The sequence below is a fragment of the Jaculus jaculus genome, chromosome X, assembly GCF_020740685.1.
Source record: "Jaculus jaculus isolate mJacJac1 chromosome X, mJacJac1.mat.Y.cur, whole genome shotgun sequence".
In the NCBI taxonomy this organism is placed as follows: domain Eukaryota; kingdom Metazoa; phylum Chordata; class Mammalia; order Rodentia; family Dipodidae; genus Jaculus; species Jaculus jaculus.
This window is the reverse complement of record NC_059125.1, coordinates 11,346,443-11,367,063: the sequence shown is the minus strand read 5'-3', so window position 1 is coordinate 11,367,063 and position 20,621 is coordinate 11,346,443.

Here is a 20,621-nt window from a genome sequence, read left to right as displayed (position 1 = left end):
TCCCTTAGCCCTGGAGGATGTGATAGAAATGCCTCATCCAGTGCTGAGCACTTGACTATATTTTCTCATCACCTTGGTGAGTATTGTGTCTCCTCAGGATCCACTGAGATCTTCAAAAAAGAAGCTTCTCTAATCAAAAGTGATAAGAGCTCTAAATTAAGGGCATGATCATAACCACTTAGAGAACAATTTTATGGGCAAAGTATATCCATTTAGCCAAACAACAGTGGTAACTTTCCCTCCAGGGCTTATGTCCTTCCAAGCCATAGACTTCTGACTCAGTTTTCAGTACCAGGTATGAATTCATTCTCGTGGTGCTGCCCTCAGATCCCATCAGAGAGCATTTAGATACCTGACTCACAACTATTGCAAGTGTGGGTGCATCTTACCTGGCTGGTTGGTTGTGTAGCTTGCAGGATCCACTGCTTATTAATACTTTTTAAAATCTTTGTTTATTTATTTATTTGAGAGCTTCAGACAGAGGGAGAAAGAGGGAGAGGGAGAGGCAGAGAGAGAGAGAGAGAGAGAGAGAGAGAGAGAGAGAGAGAGAGAGAGAGAGAGAGAATGGGCGTGCCAGGGCCTCCAGCCACTGCAAACAAACTCCAGACACATACGCCCCCTTGTGCATCTGGCTAACGTGGGTCCTGGGGAATCGAGCCTCAAACTGGCAGGGTCCTTAGGCTTCACAGGCAAATGCTTAACCACTAAGCCATCTCTCTAGCCCTATTAATACTTTTGATGACTTTTCTCCTCCAGAAGTTTACACAGCACTTACCAGCAAATATGACAGCTATCCATCAGGGAGGAGATAGAATGTCTTCAAATGTATGAAAGAATTTCTTTTCTTTGCTCAATGATCCCCAGCACTTTCTCACCCCATCAAAACACTGTCAGGAAAATGATAATATCCTACAGGATCTCCTCATCCCCCTTATCTTCTTCAGTCACATTCACCTTCTTGCTATCCTTTGAATAGGCCATGCATGTTCCTCTCTCAGAGACTTTGCTCTAGCTATTACCTCTGCTGGGGAACACTCTTCTGTCAGACCCCAGCATGGCTGCCCCTTCCCCAGCCTCACATCTTTTCCCAAACATCACCTTCCCAGTGCATCTTCCCTAACTACTTAATTCAGATCTGGATGTGTCACTCTCATCCAAAATAGCCATCCTACATGTCTTTACCTTCTTACAAGATTCATTTCTCTTCCAACTTTGATATACCATGTCTTCACATGTCATATTCCACTTTGTAGCCATGAACCTTAGCTGTGAGTAGGCCAAACTCCAATGGGAGCTCACTTTCACTATGGGCATGTAAAAATGCCTTTCATATAATTTTCCCTCTTCTAAAACACTTTTTGTTTTGGTAGATAAATGAACACATTTGTATATATAAACCTCACATTTGCCTACTTACAAACTCTATGTTTATTAAAACTGGATCTATAAAGTTACATCATAGAAATTGGATGTGGGTAAAAAAATAGGCTCCAGAGCTCAAGGTCATCTTTGGTTACTGTGGTGGTTTGATTCAGGTGTCCCCTATAAACTTAGGTGTTCTGAATACTAAGTTCCCAGCTGATGGAGATTTGGGAATTAATGCCTCTTGGAGGCAGTATATTATTAAGGGCAGACTTATGGGTATTATAGCCAGTTTCCCCTTGCCAGTATTTGGCACACTCTCCTGTTCCTGTTGTCCACCTTATGTTGGCCAAGGAGTGATGTCCATCCTCTACACATGCCATCGTTTTACCCTGTCATCATGGAGCTTCCCCTTGAGTCTGTAAGCCAAAATAAACCCCCTTTTCCCAAAAGCTGCTCTTGGTATGTTGATTTCTGCCAGCAATGGAAACCTGATTGCAACAGTAAAGTTGGTACTGGGAGTGGAGTCATTAGCTGCTAGACAACTAACTATGTGGCTTTCACATTTCAGAGCTTATTTTCAAGAGGAATGTGGAAAGATTTGAAACCTTGGCTTAAGAGATGCCTTGCAGTACTATAAGTACAGCTTGATGAACTATTCTGGTCAGAGTTGAAAGACCTGAAATGCAATAAGAACTATGGACTGTGAGGATTGGCTTGTGAGGGTGAGAAAGAGCTTTGCTTGGACTGGACTATCAAAAGTTTGTGTGAGAGGCCTGTTGTTATGCCCATGTCCTGAGAATTTGTGCAGGGTTGCTTTGTGAATAAATGGACTGGTTTGAGCCGAGGGATATGGCACAGCAATAAAATTATGGTGTCAAAACTTCTATCTGTTCAGGTGCAATTATATGAAAGATTACAACCATTGAGATTGGGCCAGCTGATCTGCACTGGGACAACAGGAAGAATGTAGCCTCTTTTGAAGGGTCCTGAATGCTCAAGGAGTGTCCTGTTCTTCAAAGTCTGCTTTGTTCCCCCCTGGATTAACAAATTGGTACCCTACCTCATATTATGGAGCACAAGAAATGTAAGAAGGAGAGGGTCGGTGAAGGATATCAACACAGAGAAAAATCAACTCCTACCAAATCAGAGATCCAGAGACCCAGAGGCCCCCAACACCTCAGCACTGAAGCAGACCAAAAGAGAACCCAACATGGCTCAGGGAAATTTTGTGGAAGAGGGGGTGGAAAGAATGTCAGAGACACATGTTGGGTCATGATATGCAAAGACATTTATCTTACCCATAACTGTGGGCTAACTCCAGAATGCATGACCCATATACCTCAACAAGGAGGGGCCAATGGGGAGGGAGTAAATCACAGATGAGCCTAATATTGGTACCAAACTGACTGTATTTGCTGAATACAAAACTAAGTAATAAAATAAATTAATTAATTAATTTAAAAAGAGAGGGTCATTAAATTTGCAACTCCGTCTTGTGTTTTGGAAATGGCCATGGGCAGTGTTTGCTGGATGCCTGCCTGGAGACCCGATGGAGCTGTAAGGATGAACCGTGGGTTGTAGTAGAGACCCAGTGGAGACACCAGGACCATGAGATGGCAGCCACCAAGGACAGCTTCTGGCTCTGGATGAAGTTTTCCAGGACTGAGAATAGCCAAGCTGGAGGGGTGGAATTGGAAATCCAGAGACTTTTTGCTAGTTAGAATAAATGGACTTGGAGATTTGTCACTGGCTAGAGTTGTTAGACTTGGAACTACAGAGTTTTATGTTTGCTCTGGTTGTTTAAATCTTGTATTGACTATTTCTTTGCTATGCCCAGTGAATTCTTTTGAAGTATGAATGTTTATTCTGTGCCATTATGGGTTTGGGGGGATTTTTTATGGTATTATGGGTCAATTAAAAGACTATGGATAATGGGGATGTTTGAATATCACTGGGATTCTTAAAAATATGGGGACTTTTAAAGTTGGATGAATGCATTGAATTTAATATCATGTATGGTAATTAGTTTATGAGGGGCAGGGGTGGAATGTGATGGCTTCATTCAGGTGTCCCCCATAAACTTAGGTGTTCTCAATATTAGGTTCCTAGCTGATGGAGATTTGAGAATTAATACCTCTTGGAGGCAGTGTATTGTTGGGGGCAGACTTATGGGTATTCCCCTTGCCAGTGTTTGGCACACTCTCCTGTTGCTAATGTCCACCTTATATTGGCCAGAGGGTGATGTTCAACGTCTGTTCATACCATCGTTTTCCCCTGACATCATGGTGCTTCCCCTTGAGTCTGTAAGCCAAAATAAACCCCTTTTCCCCCCAAAGTTGCTCTTGATTGGGTGATTCCTGCCACAACGTGAACCTGACTGCAACAGTTACATAGTGACTTCAAGGTCATTTTGAGCTATATGAGACCCTATCTCAAAAAAAAAAAAAAAGATTCTGTGTCTCTCTTTATCACTGAGACAGAGTCTTGTGTATCTCTGTATGCTGGCCTCAAACACATAACTGGTGGGGGAGCTGAGAGAAAAAGTGACCACCGAATGCTCTAAGTGGAACACCTACATCATTCTCTCAAAGCTCTGGGATCATCACAGAAGAGAGGGTGTTCATGCTTTCTTTAGAATATAAGAGCCAGAGGATGGAGACAAGTGTTGTGACACACTATCATCTGGATATGATAGATTGTACTCATGGACCCATGGCAGCTGTGATTACCTGAAAAGACATGCCCAAGATTTAGCTGGTCAACATTTCATCATAGGTGGGAGAGGGGCTCAAAAAACCCTGCCCCTCCCTAGCAAAAAATTGACAATTAATAGCCTTCATGTTGCTGGGACAAAACACCCAATCAAAAGTAGCTGATGGGAAGAATGGGTTATAGTCTTGAGAAGGAGCTGCATGTTGGCAGAGAAAAGCATGGCATGAGCAGAGGGTAGGCATCACTTCTGCCGTAGCAGGTGAAAAACAGCAGCAAGAGAGTGAGCCAAGCTCTGGCAAGGAAGAGCTTGCTACAACACCCCAAGCCCATCTGCAGAAGCAAACTCCTCCAGAAAGGCTTAACCTTCAAAAATGCCACCAGTTGGGAACCAAGCTCTCAAAATATATGAGTTTATGGGAGATACCTCATTAAAACTACCAAAATCATGCTCAAGTAAAATAACATCATGCTTATGCAAGTAACCTTAATTAAACTCAGTGGGTCACATAAAAAGTCACAAAGGGGCTGGAGAGATGGCTCAGCCATTAAGGAACTTGCCTGCAAAGACTAAGGACTCAGATTTGATTCCACATAATGTCAGATGCACAAAGTGGCACATATGCAGGGAGTTTGTTTGTGGTGGCTAGAGGTCTTGGTGCACCCATTCTCTCTCCTCTCCCCATCTGCTTCTTCCTTTCTCTCCCCCTTCTCTCAAATAAATATATAAAATGTTTATTAAAAAGTCATAAAAATATAAGATGGGTCCTGGAGAGCTGGCTTAATGGTTAAGGTGCTTGTCTGTGACGCCTAAGGACCCAGGTTTGACTCTCTAGAACCCATGTAAGCCAGATTCACAAAATGACACATGCACATAAGGATGGCCCATGCATCTGGAGTTTGGTTGCAGTGGATAGAGTCCCTGGTGTGCCAATTATTTCTCTTACACACATTAAAATAAAAATAAAATAATGTAAAAAAATAGAAGACAGGCTAGTTCAAGAGAGGCAGGAGTTCAGTGGGAGTGGGAGAGAGACAAGAGAAGGCAATAGAGGTGAATCTGATCAAAACACATTATAATCACATATGAAATTGTCAAAAAACATAAATCATAAAGCAAAAAATACATCATAGAGGTCATCTTTGTTAGATGAGTTAGATCTCATTATTCCATTTAAGTAATTGTGAATATATTTCTGAAATGTCCTTAATATAAAGACATATTTGCATTTTATTAAGATTTAGGGGTTGAGAAGATGGCTCAGCAGTTAAAGAAGATGTGTACTTTAGAACAATGTCTTCCAGATAAAATGTGGTCTTTGCATTTGTGATGTCAAAGTGGCTCTCATTACTTGCACAAGACCTTCATAATATTTGACTCACCAACATGTTGTTATAGATGACAGAAGAGAGAAAAATACATCAAACTAGAAGAGAGAATACTTGGAAAGAAGAGGAGAGTGAAGGGGTGGGGAAGGGCAACAAAAAATTTCTGGGATGGACTATGGAAAATTTTAAGAAGTTTTTTTTTTTTTTTTTTTTGTTTTTGTTTTTGTTTTTCGAGGTAGGGTCTCACTCTGGCTCAGGCTGACCTGGAATTCACTATGTAGTCTCAGGGTGGCCTCGAACTCTCAGTGATCCTCCTACCTCTGCCTCCCGTGTGCTGGGATTAAAGGCGTGCGCCACCACGCCCGGCCTAAGAAGGTTTTTATAGCTGAAAAGAAAAAAAAAATATGGAGGGGATGGAAGAGAGGAGGGCATGGAAGGAGGATTAATCAAAATTAAAGATGTTATGAATAACCCATACGGAAACTTACTTCTTCACTAGCTAAATAATATACATGTGAAAAATGAGAGAGTTTAGGCAGAAGTACCATGTATGTCAAGAGGTCGTAGATTGTTACAAGAAAAATTTCTGTGCCTGGGGTGGGATACCTTCCAGCCAGTTGTTGGTCTGGAGGCCTCTGATGGCCTCAAAGCATTATAGGCTATTCCCAAGGCTCTTGTTTACTCACCAGAACTAGATAGAAAGACTCTATTGCTGAAGACTCCACATGCTTGGGTTACAGATAACTGAGAAATTAAGCTGGAGCTGAGCTGGAAGTCTCCTCTCTGTTGACTAGCTGTCAAGATGCTGGAAAGAGCTATGCAGCCTGCTTGGAGAGAAGTCATCAATGGTCTTAACCAGCAGTGGACCCTGAAAGCTTTATGGTTGATCAGCCAGGTCAAATATACCAGCTGGTGCAATGGTAGCATCTGATTAGACTTGAGGCCTGATCCATGGAAGGGAATTCTAATGAAAAGCCCATGGCTTATAAGGTCATAAGCCCTAGGGGGGAAATTATGACTGTTTTCTGTCTAAATGAATATATTCTGCCCATAAAACTATCCTCTAAATACTTGTGTGTATGTCCATATATTAATACTACTCTCACTTTTGGTTAGCGCAGCTTCTCTTTGCAGATGTTTGTGACCCCAGGAGTGACTCAAAACTGGCCAACATGCTGACAAGAAGTGACAGTTGCGTGTTCAGAACTAAAAGAGACATCTCTATCATGCCTGCCAAGGCTCAGGGACCATTGCAGAGGAGGTGGAGTATGTAAGAATGTAAGAACCAAAGGACGAGGAGGAGTGCTTTGCATAACTGTCTTCCAGGCACAAAGTAACCATGGTATTCATGACCTCACAGTGGCTGACACTACCTATACAGCACCTGCATAATATGAGGGAAAAAATGGCATCAAAATAGAAGAGAGACTAGTTGGAAAGTAGAAAGGATTCCATGGAGATGGAATTTGGAAGAGGAAACAGGAAGTCTAGTGGGAGGGATTTATTATCATGTTATATTGTCTATATGTACAGAGATTGTCAATAAAATGTTTTTAAAAAGGTAAAATAAGCCAGGCGTGGTGGTGCACGCCTTTAATCCCAGCATTCTGGAGGCAGAGGTAGGAGGGTCACTGTGAATTCAAGGCCAGCCTGAGACTACATAGTAAATTCTAGGTCAGCCTGGGCTAGAGTGAAACCCTACCTCGAAAAAAAAAAAAAAAAGGTAAAATAAGAGAGCAGATAACTATAACATGAGATATTCAGAAAATACAACCCAGTACACAAACAAACAAATAAGCAAAAATGAAAAGAGAGCTGGGTGTGGTGGCTCATGCCTTTAATCCCAGCACTTGGGAGGCAGAGGTTGGAGGATCGCCATGAGTTCAGGTCCACCCTGAGACTCCATAGTGAATTCCAGGTCAGCCTACGATAGAGTGAGACCCTTCCTTGAAAAACCAAAATAATAATAATAATAATAATAATAATAATAATAATAATAATAATAGTAATAATAATAATAATAATAATAATGCAAAGAGGACCACCAACATTTTCTTCTGGCCTTTTCATGCTTGCACAGAGGACATATACATCTTTACACACTAATCTGTATTCTACACACACACAAGCAAACACACTTTACAAAGATGTATAGGGAATATAGTGGTTAGAATCAGATGTCTCCCACAATCCCCCACCATAAATGCATGCGCTTTGAATGCTTGGTCCTCAGCTGATGGCAACTTGGGAGGTGGAACCATGCTATAAAAAGTGTTTGTTTCACTGAGGATTCATTAGCCCCTAGTTTGTTAGTGTTAGTTGGGCTCACTCTCTTGCTGCTGTTTTCTACCTGCTGTGGCAGAGGTGATGTACAGCCTCTGCTCATGCCATGCCTTCCCTGCCGTCATAAAGCTTCCCCTCAAGACTATAAGCCAAAATAAATCCTTTCCTCCCATAAGTTGCTTTTGGTCAGCTGTTTTGTCTCAGTAACAAGAAGGTCACTATAGCAGAAAATGATTAATAGATTTTGGGAAATGAGGACCAGGGATGAAGGGATACAAGGCCATAACCTATGAAAATATAGACAATTAAAAGCTCCTATAGAGAATATTACTATAAACAGAGTTCAAAGAAAACAAATATTGAGGAAAAATTTTCAACATAATCTTAAGACTGATTTTCTAAAATTACAAAAAGCTCTGGTAAGTCAAAAAGAAAAAGATAACCCAACAGAAAAATGAGGCAGGATATCATTCAGTAGTTCCCAGAACAAGAAATCCTAGTGGCCAATAATTAGTTGCAAAATGCTTGCTTTCAATTATAATAGAAAACTGCCAGTTAAAATGTTAATGAAATATATTTTTCTCTCAGTACCAGATTGGCAAAGATCCAACAATTTTTTTTTTCATAGCTAACACTGGCAATAAGAGATGCAGGCACTTATATTCACTCCTGGGTGCATCGCAACTCTGAGCAATCTCTTTGCAGAGCACTTGGCAAGATCCAGGCCAATTAAGCTGGACATGCTCCTTCATTCATTTATCCTACAGAAGTAGACATGTGGGAAAAGATTCATGTTCAGGGCTGGGGATGTAGCTCAGTGTGTAGCATGCTTGCTTATCATAGAAGAAGCCCTGGATTGGTCCTCAACATCACCTATGTGGGATGTGGTGGTATATACCTATGATTCCCAGCAGTTGAGAGGTGGATACAGGAGGATCAGGAGTTTATGAGTATCTTCGGCTATATGAGACCTTGTCTCAAAAAATTCATGTCCAAGAATATACACAACCACGCAGTGTGTGGGACTGAGTTTGGACCAAAAGTGCCTACGTAAAATGTCCAAGTGATGGCATGCGCCTATAATCCCAGAGCTCAGGAGGCAGAAACAGGTGAACCCTTAAAACAAGCAGGCTAGCTAGTTTAGCTGAATTGGTGACCTCTGGGTTTTACTATCTCAATAAATAAGGATAAAGAGCAATTGAGAATGACACCTAAAGTCACCTCTGGCCTATACATGCACATGTACACATGCATGAACAACACATATACACACAAACAAGAAAAGAAAACCTGAATTGTGTAGGGCTGGAGTTAAGAAAGTATGCAGGTGACCCTAGGTTAAATCCCTGGTGCAGCAAACAGACAAAAACAATGAAAACTGAATTGTCCAGTAATGAGGAATTACTTGTTAAATACACTATTTTGCATCCACCAAATAGAATAGCCTATAAACATTTAATGAGTGATCTGGCACCTCACAGAAAATTACATATTAGGGACTGGAAAGCTAGCACAGCTAGCTGGTTAAGAACCCTTCCTGTGCAGGTACGTATGTTGAGGAGGCCCAAGAGTCTACTCTAGATCCATCCTCAGAACCCACACAAACAGCTGAGTGTGCCCACATTCACCTATCACCCAAGGTCCTATGGAGAGCAGTGACTTGAGAGTCACAAGTTTGTGAAAAGACAGCAAGTTCTAGGATTAGCAAGAGACAATGGCTGAAATAAAACAGGTGGAAGAGTAATGCAGCTGGACACCAGATGGTCTCCTCTGACCACAGTAGGCAAGCACATCCTGCTGCAACTGAGTACATAGGGAGCTGGCTCCATGGGCACACATTACACTACCACATAAACATATGGTTAAAAACTATAACTATATGTGTGTTATAAGATAAAGTAAGTATAAACCATGCATGTACTGTATTTGCATTTGTGGTTGAAGGGTTATCAATATACATTATTGGGATGTGGATAAACACTTTCTGGAGAGATTCATGATGTCATCTTTGGGCAGCAGGACTTGGGTCCATGTTCAGGAACAAAACAACTTTACCCCTTTCTTGTTTTATGACCCCTTTATGATTTTCCATTTTTATAAGATGCATGTGTTATATTTATTATAACAATAAAAACCAGGTTAAACTATACTCTAAATGGTAGAGGACTAAGCTTTAACCATGGAAGGGTGTTTATTCACCAGCTTTGTTATCTTTGTGAGCAATAATATTTTTTAGCATTTTATTTATCTATTTTATTTATTTATTTGGGACAGAGAGAGGGAGAGAGAAAGAGAGTGTGAGAATGGGTGTGCCAAGGCCTCCAGCCACTGCAAACAAACTCCAGACTCATGCGCTACCATGTGCAGCTGGTTTACATGGGACCTGGAGAATTGAACCTGGGTCCTTAGGCTTTGCAGGCAAGCACCTTAACCACTACGACATCTCTCCAGCCCATGAGTAATAAAAAAAATTTACAAAGTGAGAAGTTATAATCAATAAGAATTTGAAAAATAGAGACTTGACTGTCCAGGTAGTCACATAGGGTTCTCTTCATCTTTGCACTAAAAGTACATCCCACTTGCAGAGATGTTGAGCCCCAAGGAAACTTCAGTCTGAATTGAGTGATGTGAGGCATGTGTTTTTAATCAGTGAATAAGCTCTAGCAAACTCTAAATACAGTGTGCTTTAAAAGTGATAGTAGGCTGGGTGTGGTGGTGCACGCCTTTAATCCCAGCACTCGGGAGGCAGAGGTAGGTGGATCACCATGAGTTTGAGGCCACCCTGAGACTCCATAGTGAATTCCAGGTTAGCCTGGGATAGAGTGAGACCCTACCTCGAAAAACCTAAAACAGCAACAACAACAACAGCAACAACAACACAGTGATAGTAGGAGCTAGAGAGATGGCTCAGCAGCTAAGGCATTTCCCTGTGCAGCCTAAGGACCCATGTTTGAGTCTTCAGGTACCATGTAAGCCAGACATACAAGGTGACGTAAGCATGCAAGATTACACATGCACACAAAGTAGCCCATGCATTTGGAGTTCAATTATAGTGGCTGGAGGCCATGGTGCACCAATTCTCTATCCCCCTATTGCTCTCACTCTCTTGTATAAAAAAGGGCTAGTCTATTGGGCTTGCCTCAAAAAGATGAAAATTTTAAAAAAGTGACAGAAAGCCAGGAGTGGTGGCACACGCCTTTAATCCCAGCATTCAGGAGGCCAAGGTAGATGGATCACTGTGAGTTTGAAGGCAGCCCGAGACTATAGTGAATTCCAGGTCAGCCTGGGCTAAAGTGAGACCCTACCTCAAAAAGACAAAAGTGATATAAGTCAGGGGTGGGGTGATATCTCAGCAAGTAGAAGCACTTGTTGTAGGCATATGGACCTGAGTTTGGATCCTCAGAACTTAAGTAAAAACCCAGGCATGGCCACACATGCCTGTAACTACAATGCTGGAGGGCAGAAGGGCACAAGCAGGCCTATCAGCAGGGCTTTCTGGCCAGACATCCTAAACCATAACAAGCTCTAGGATCAGTGAGACAACTTGTCTCAAAATGACCTTAATCTTCTACAGCTTCTCTCTCTCTCTCTCTCTCTCTCTTCTCTCTAACTCTTTTATATTAGTTATCTTTTTCTTCCTTTTCTTAGTGGGCACTGACCTGTAACTCCCAGTACTAGCATGTGGCTATCATCCACAATGAGCTTTTGGTCAGAGAGATCTACAAGGTTTCCTAAAAGAAAGACAGATTTCTGTCAGGGTACTTGATGACCCACCAAAGGTTAGTGATAAGACCCTACTACTGAAGACACCTTATGCAGTTGACATGTAAAATGGAATGGAATGGCATGGCTAGAAGCTGGAAGAGAGTCAGTCCCCAAACAGTCAGCACATCTAGTGGGGGAAAATGGCCAATATTTGTCCAAGCAACTCATGGTCTAACCTACTTAGCAGCAAATAACCTGTTGTGATGCCCACACAAGTGCAATAGTGGTACACAGCCATGGTGGGAAACCAACTGCTCTTGATTTGACTAATTGATCCCCTCAGTGGTATGGGACCCATAGCTGGATCTGGGAAACAAGTCAGAACCATATCCAAACATAAGCCAGCTCTCCATTATCAACCTACCACCAATCGGAGGCTAAAAGAGGGTCTACACCTAATAAATTTTCTCAATAAAAAAAGTAAGGGTTATCTCATTTGCCTGGTACTAACTTACTTTCTGTTGGAGAATCTGCTTCTCTTTTTCAGATAGATGTAGATCCTAAGGAGAGAGCCACCTCATCACACCTCAAAAGGGTCTCAGCTGAAACTAAGAACAATTGGTGAAACAAGCAAGGGTGCTGTTTTCTTGGTGAACCTGGTTCCAGCACAAGGGTGAAGGAGATCAACACAGAGAGCAATCAACTCCTACCAAATTAGAGATCCCGAGACCCAGAGGCCCCCAACACCTCATCACTGAAACAGACCAAAAATGAACCCAACATGGCTCAGGGAAATTTTGCAGAAGAGGGGGCAGAAAGAGTGTCAGAGCCACATGTTGGGTTATGTTATGCAGAGACATTTATCCTACCTATAACTGTGGGCTAACTCCACAATGCACGACCCATATACCTCGACAAGGAGGGGCCAAGGGAAGGGTAGGTCTCGGATGAGCCTAATAAGGGTACCAAACTGACTGTATTCGCTGAGTACAAAACTAATTAATAAAAAAAATCAATTAGAAAAAAAAGAAGAAAAGGCATGAAAACCTGAAAAAAAAAAAAAAGAAAATGAAGGAGAAAGCTATTGAAGAGGACACCTGACATCCTCCTCTACCCCCCTCAAACATACACATAAGAAAGGGAAAAAAAGTGGCTGAAGATTTATGGTTTTCTTCCCTTGATCAAAAAAGACCCATTCCCTTCCATTGTGGAGTGTTAATAGCTACATTACAATTGCTTTAGACCTAGCTATCACTGTATCCTTCTGCTTATTTCATTACCATAGCTACTGGGCTAAGGTTATCTTGACTTCAAGATGCCTGGAAGAAAAAACCCATCCTGTACCACCAGAATTTGGAGGAAGATTCTCATTTGATGTGGTAGTTGTAAGGAAGCAGGATAGAATGACATGGAAAACTAAGGTAACATGGAAAGGAAAACAAGCCTTTCACTCTGGATTCTGGTCAAATCTCTCAATAGCTGAGAGTCCAGAATTCCAACACAATTAACAGCATCTTCATGAAGGTTGTCTACAAGGGACACCCTCTTCCTGCTTCATCCTTCTAGAAAGGGGTTTCCATCCATAAGTTACCTCATGATTCATGATGGCATCTGTAGCACCAGTCATATCTGAATTCCAAATAGCAAGTAGGTATGAGGAGGAAAGGGCCCTAAAGGGCAATTTGGCATTGGTTTCGCTTTCTTTAAGCAGTTTCTCAAGAGTTCCCACACAATATCTCTTTTTAGCTCTCACTAGCTATATACGTATAACATGACCAAGTTTAGCTGCAAGAGAGGCAGGGAAATATGATCTTTTAGCTGATCACATTATTACCCTCAATGAAGCCAATCTTATGATAACGAGGAAGAAGGGGAAAACAGACATTAGATAACAAATTGAAACTTTTCTCTACTACTTAAGCTTAGTTCTACCTATAAAAGAAGAGTAATAAAATAACAGAAATTTTAGGTTTGATATCAAGATCAAAGGAAACAATGGATGTAATTAATATTTGGTTTCTTTCTCTTCCCTTTTTTCTTTATTTTTAATTTACAATTTCCATAATTATAGACAATAACCCATGGTAATTCCCTCCCTCCCCCACTTTCCCCTTTGCAACTCCACACTCCATCATCCCCATTCCCCCTCTCAATCAGTCTCTGATGTCATCATCTTTTCATCCTATTATGATGGTCTTGCATAGGTTGTGCCAGACACTCCGAGGTCATGGATATCCAGGACATTTTGTGTCTGGAGGAGCACACTATAAAGAGTCCTACCCTTTCTTTGGCTCTTACATTCTTTCCACCACTGCTTCTGCAATGGATCCAGAGTCTTGAAAGGTGTGATAGAGTTGTTTCAGTGTTGAACACTCCTCTGTCACTTCTTCTCAGCACCATGGTGCCTTTTGAGTCATCCCAAGGTCACTGCCATCTGAAATGAGAATTTTCTCTAACCAAAAGTGAGAGTACCATTAATACATTGGTATGAACATTAAGAAAAGTGCTTACTGGCTGTTTTGTGAACATAGTATATACATTTAGCCAGATACCAGCAGACGTTTTACCATAGGGCTCATGAATACCCCTGTTGTAGGTTTTCAGTATCAGGCATGCATTCCTTCCAATGGAGTGGGCCTCCATTCCAATTAGAGAGTGGTTGGTTTCCCCCATAACAGACATGTCACTATTGTATCTATAGGCTTATTTGGCCTAGCTGAACAAATTCAAGGTTTGCAGTGTCCACTGTTGAATATCTCCACTGGTGATTTCTCTCTTTCTCCCATTGAATAGCAGGCAGTGTAGTTTTTTCCAGCTTTCTGTCAGCTGGTCTACATGGAGGAGGTTTTCAGCTCAGCTCCAGCAGGATTTCTCAGTGACCTTGCATCCCTAGTATGTGGAATCTTCAGCAAATAAGGTCTTACCATCTATTCCTGGTGGGACGCCAAGGGCATCAGCAATGGTCTATAATGTTTGGGGGCCCTCAGGGACCTCCCTGGCCAACAACTCACTGGAAGGTATCCCATCCCTGGCACTGAAAACTTTCTAGTAACAATCTATGGCTTCTGGGTGTTCCATTGTCCAAAAAAGAAGGATGCCATATGACTTATTTATGACTTATTTACATCTTCTCAGATTTTTTTAGCCCTCCCTTCCACCTTTCCTTTACTCAATCTCTTCCCCTGACCTCACTTAGGCCTCCCCCCCACCATTAATCTATTATTCTATTGCAAAAATACAATACCATTCTCTTCAGCCTTATCTCCATTTCTATTCCTTTTATATCCCCTTTCTAGCTTACTGGCCTCTGTTTTATTCCAATTCACATAGAAGTCCAATCATTTGTAGCTAGGATCCATATAAGAGGGAGAACATATGATGTTTGTCTTTCTGGGCCTATCTTCTCTTTTCTTATTGACTTTCACAGTTTTTATATTATCTGGGAAATACAGCAAAATTGGTCATATCATTTTTATACTCTGAGGCTTACCATCTCACTAACATTTGGCATAGTTGATAAATTCTAGCTGAAGTTTTATCTATAATCCTCTTTTTGTGAATATTGCTTGACTTTTTTAAGTTAGAAGATTGCTTGAGCAAATATTAAATGTCAAGAAAGCTATGCAGCATGGTAGTGCTGAATTAGGTGGCAAGTGTTGCATTTGTGCATAGGAAATCTTGGAGTTGTCAAAGAACAGAATCAACCTAAATGCCAATCAGCTGATGACTTGATAAAGGAAATGTAGTACACATTGGAACATATATTGTATTAGTTACTTGTCTTGTTGCTGTAACAAGTTATCTGACAGGAAACAATCTAAGAGAAGAAGGGTTATTTGGGCTTAAAGTTTGAGAGGATACAGCCCATCATGAAGGGGGTAACAACAGATGGCTCCATGGTGGCAGGAGCATGAGGCAGCTGGTCACATTGCAGGCACTCAGAAAGTAGAGAAATGATGGGAAGTGGTACCAAGCTATAAAACCTTATAACCCGGCCTCAGTGTTGCACTTCTTCCAGTAATGACACCCCTCCTAATGGTTCTACAACATTTCACCATCTGGGAACCAAGGAATAAAATCTTTGATAATGAATGAAAGATGAATGAAATTAGAGATCATTATGTTAAGGGAAATAGGCAGACACAGGAAGACAAGTACTGCAGAATCTAACTTATATATGGAATGAACAGAAATGAAGCTGAGAGTAAAAGAGTGCTTACTAGTTCTAGAGAGAGTAGGTGTGAGGGAGGGATAGGGAAGCATTGATCAGTGGAGTGAAATGTTCTGGAGTACTATTGCACAGTGATGTGACTCTAAGTAATGCTAATATACTACACCTTTTAAAAAAGCTAAACTGTACATGGTAGCCAACTCCTTTAATTCCAGCACTCAGAGCTTGAAGGAGGATCACTGTGAGTTTGAGGCTGGCCTGGGATGCAGAATGGGCTAGAGTGAGACCCTGCCTTGAATAAAGCTATAGGAAATTGTTTTGAAATGAACAAATGTTTGGAGATATAGGTATATCCTCTATCTTATTTAAACATCATAGAATGTATACATAGGTTAAAACATCACATGATGTCCCATTAATATATATGTTGGGGGCTTGGAAGTATAACTCAGTGGTAGGACAATGTTTTGCATGCATGAAGCCCTGGGCTTTTATGTGTATGTTAAAAATAAATGCAACAGGGCTGGAGAGATGGCTTAGTGGTTAAGCACTTGCCTGTGAAGCCTAAGGACCCGGTTCAAGGCTTGATTCCCCAGGTCCCACGTTAGCCAGATGCACAAGGGGGCACACATGTCTGGAGTTTGTTTGCAGTGGCTGGAAGCCCTGGTGCGCCCATTCTCTGTCTCTCTCTGTATCTTTCTTTCTCTCTGTGTCTGTCGCTCTCAAATAAATAAATAAATAAGTGAACAAAAAAAATTAAAAAAAATAAATGCAACAATTTAAAAAAGGAATGCTGGGCTGGAGAGTGACACAGTAGTTGAGGAACTTTCCTGTAAAGCCCAATAACCTTGGTTTGATTCCCATGTAAAGCCACATGCACAAAGTGGTGCATGCATCTAGAGTTCATTTGCAGTGGCTAGATGTCCTGGTGTGTTCATTCTCTTTCTGTGTCTCTCTTTTCCTTGTCTCTCTATGCTTGCAAATAAATACATAAATAAAATATTTAAAAAATAAAAATGAATGCTGAAAAACCCTCTGAGGCAGGATGAGAAATTGGCTAAGGGTATTAGCTGTGCAGTCGGGGTTCTGACTTTAACATAGCTCATCCATATTAGCTGCATGGTTAGGTTGTATTACATTGCCAAGATAAGAGAATTTTGCAGATGTAATTAAATTCTCGTATCAGTAGATTTTTGTGTAATCAAATGGGAAATACTGTAATTCTGGGAAGGCTGGTGTCTTCTCTGAATCAAATGAGCCCTTTCAAAAAGGAATCCTCGGGCTGGAGAGATGGCTTAGCGGTTAAGCTCTTGCCTGTGAAAACTGAGGACCGCAGTTCGAGGCTCGATTCTCCAGGACCCACTTTAGCCAGATGCACAAGGGGGCACATGTGTCTGGAGTTCGTTTGCAGTGGCTGGAAGCCCTGACATACCCATTCTCTCTCTCTATCTGCCTCTTTCTCTCTCTGTCACTCTCAAATAAATAAATAAAAATGAACAAAAAAAAAATTTTAAAAAAGGAATTCATGGTCACACACACACACCTTTAATTCCACACTCTGAAGGCAGAGGTAGGAGGATTGCCGTGGGTTTAAGACCTCCCTGAGACTGCAGGTCAGCCTAGGCCTACCTCGAAAAACCAAAAAAAAAAAAAAAAAAAAAAACCAAAAAAAACAAAACAAAACAAAAAACCCAACCAGCAGAATTCTCCTGCTAGTTGGTGATTTGTGCAAGCCTTGTACAAAACCACAAACAACGAAAAGCAAAACCCCCTTCAATATCACAGAAAGGGATACATGGCAGAGAATAGTGGTCCCTAGGAGTTGAAGTTCCCTCACACCTTACAATTACCTACAGTTACAAAGTGCTGAATTTTGCCAACAAGCACTTGAACTTGGAAATGGGCTCTGAACCTTAGGTAGAAGACACCCCGGATAGCACCTTTTATTTATTTATTTTTAATTTTTTTTTCCAAAGAAAGGTCTCATTCTAATCCAAACTAATCTGAAACTCATTCTGTAGTTCAGGTTGACCTTGAACTCCTACCAGAGCCTCTTGGAATGCTGGGTTTAGAGGCATGTGCTACCACATCTGGCTCAACTTTTTTTTAAATTATTTTATTTCTTTTTCTTTTTGGTTTATTTATTTATTCATTCATTTGCACAGGTGAGGGGGGGCACTCGTGTCTCTTGTTGCTGCAAAAAAACTCCAGCTGCATATACCACTACATCTGGCTTTATGTGGGTGCTGGGGAAGCAAACCCAGGCTAGTAGGCTTTGCCAGCAAGTATCTTTAACCATTGAGCAATCTTCCCAGCTTCCAGCTGGCACTTTTCTTTCAGCCCTGTGAGACCCTCAATAGAGTAACCAGTCACATGATACCCAGATTCCGAATCTGTGAAACATGAGGTAATGCATTTGTGTTTCTTTAACCTGCTATGTGTGTGGTAGTTTACCACAACGTTATAGAAAAACTACACAGGGGACTATTTATCTTGGATTTCTCTAGGACATGGATCAGCAAACTAATTCCTGATCCAAAGGCCAAATCCATTGTATTTTGCAAATAAAGCTTTATTGGAACATACACTGCCCATGCCTGTTTGTTTACCTAGTGCTTATAATTACTTTCACACTGCAATGCTAGAGTTGAATAGTTTCAATGTCCAAATCTTGCTTTTTACATAAAAAGGTGTTTTACCCCCTCTTTTTTGGAAGAACTTGAGGTCAGTGTTGAGTGCAAGCAGTTAGTTTGTGAGGTGAGCCAAGAAAGCATTAAATGTGTGGGAAGGTATATTAATCATTTTTTCTTATTGCTGTGACCAAATACATTATAAGAAGCAACTGAAGGGAGGAAGGATTTATTTTAGCTCATAGGGGCTACATTTCATTGTCATGGGAAAGGCGTGGCTGCAGGTGGCTCCAGAGAAGTAGTGGCCGGGACTCATCACCTCCTCATATCTTGATCTTGGTAGGGCAGGAAGCAGAGATAGGACAGGAAGTGAAACTGACCTATAAATCTCAATGCCTGCCACAGATACCCACATCCTTCAGCTAGGATCTACCTCCAAAAGGTTCCCCAAACTCCACAAAATGCACCACCAACTGAGGACCAAATATATAACCTAAAGAGCCTGTGAGAGACATTTGCAGCCAAACCATGACAGGAGGTGAATCAAATAAACCAAGACAGCCAATAAAGGGGGCATTAATGAGCTGACTGTCACTGTGGGGCTGGGGCTTCATCCTGCCAGGAAACAGCACAGGCCTTGTACCTTCGTGCTATCTATGTGGTGGGCAAGGGATCTTGGGTATTATGAACTTGAGTTAGTCATTGATTCTATGCTGCTGCTCCATAGCTTTGGAGAGATCCCTCTGGAGGATGACTGAGAGACAAGGCGGTGGAAACCAGCTTGTTTTTACTGGTAAATTCTCCTACGTAAAGGTAGAACAGAAATGATGCCTGCTACAGTAAGAAAGAGGACAGACAATACTAATTGCTGCTCTCACTTCTCTAATAACCTCGCCAGAGTCACAGGAACCAATTGTGTGTGTCCACACACAGCTGTGTGTGAGGGTATACATGTACATTGTGTGTGCATTCATGTGAAAGCCAGAGGACAACTTTGTATGTCATTCTTCAACCGCTGCCCTTTTTTTTTTTGGTTCATTATTTATTTATTTATTTGAGAGCGACAGACACAGAGAGAAAGACAGATAGAGGGAGAGAGAGAGAATGGGCGCGCCAGGGCTTCCAGCCTCTGCAAACGAACTCCAGACGTGTGCGCCCCCTTGTGCATCTGGCTAACGTGGGACCTGGGGAACCGAGCCTCGAACCGGGGTCCTTAGGCTTCACAGGCAAGCGCTTAACCGCCAAGCCATCTCTCCAGCCCGCGCTGCCCTTTTTTTGACACAAGGTCTCTCTCACTGGCCTGGAATGCTTTAAGGAGAACACACTGGCTGGCCAGCGAGGTCCATGGCTTTGTTGTTTGTCTCTCTCTGGCTTCGCAACACTGGCATTAAAAGTGTGTGTCATGGGCTGGAGAGATGGCTTAGCGGTTAAGCGCTTGCCTGTGAAGCCTAAGGACCCCAGTTCGAGGCTTGATTCCCCAGGACCCTTGTTAGCCAGATGCACAAGGGGGCGCATGTGTCTGGAGTTTGTTTGCAGTGGTTGGAGGCCCTGTCGTGCCCATTCCCTCTCTCTATCTGCCTCTTTCTCTCTGTCTGTTGCTCTCAAATAAATAAATAAAAATGAACAAAAAAAAAGTGTGTGTCACCATGCCTGGCATTTTTTTTTAAATTTTGATTTTTATTTATTTGACAGAGAAAGAGGGAGGGAGGGAGGGAAGGGAGAGAGAGATTGAGAGAGAGAGAGAGAGAGAGAGAGAGAAGGAGAGAGATAGGGAGAGAATGGGCATGCAAGGGCCTCCAGCCACTGCAAACAAACTACAGGTGCGTGTGCCCCCTGTGCATCTGGCTTACGTGGGTACTGGGGAATCGAACCTGGGTCCTATGGCTTTGCAGGCAAGTGCCTTAATGGCTCAGCCATCTCTCCAGCCCATGCCTGTCATTTTTATGTAGGTTCTGGAAATCAAACTCAGGACCTCATGCTTGTAAAGAAATCACTTTACTGTCTGTACTATCTTTCCAGCCCTGGGAGTGAATTTCTAATTGATGAACTTGGTAGGAGTTTAGAATGCTCAGTTCTGGGGTTTGGGTTTAGCCCTTCTCTGAATTTGTCTCCATGCATATTAGGTCTAGTGTGGCTTGTTCTCCACTGTAAGAGGAGCTTACAGAGTGGCCACTGCCCTAGAGACAAAGGAGCCCACAGTTCTATTTAAAGCTGTGGGAATGTACCAGAAAGTATACTTGGGCCTGGATTTATTATTTTATTTTTAATAGGTTTGAGGCTGAGTTTCAAAACTCAAATTCCCTGTGTAGCTGAGGACAACCTTGAATTTCTGATCCTCCTACCTACACCTCCTAAGTTCTGGAATTACAAGCATGTACCACCGTACCCCATTAATGCTGGGGTTGGAATGTAGGGTTTCATGAATGCTA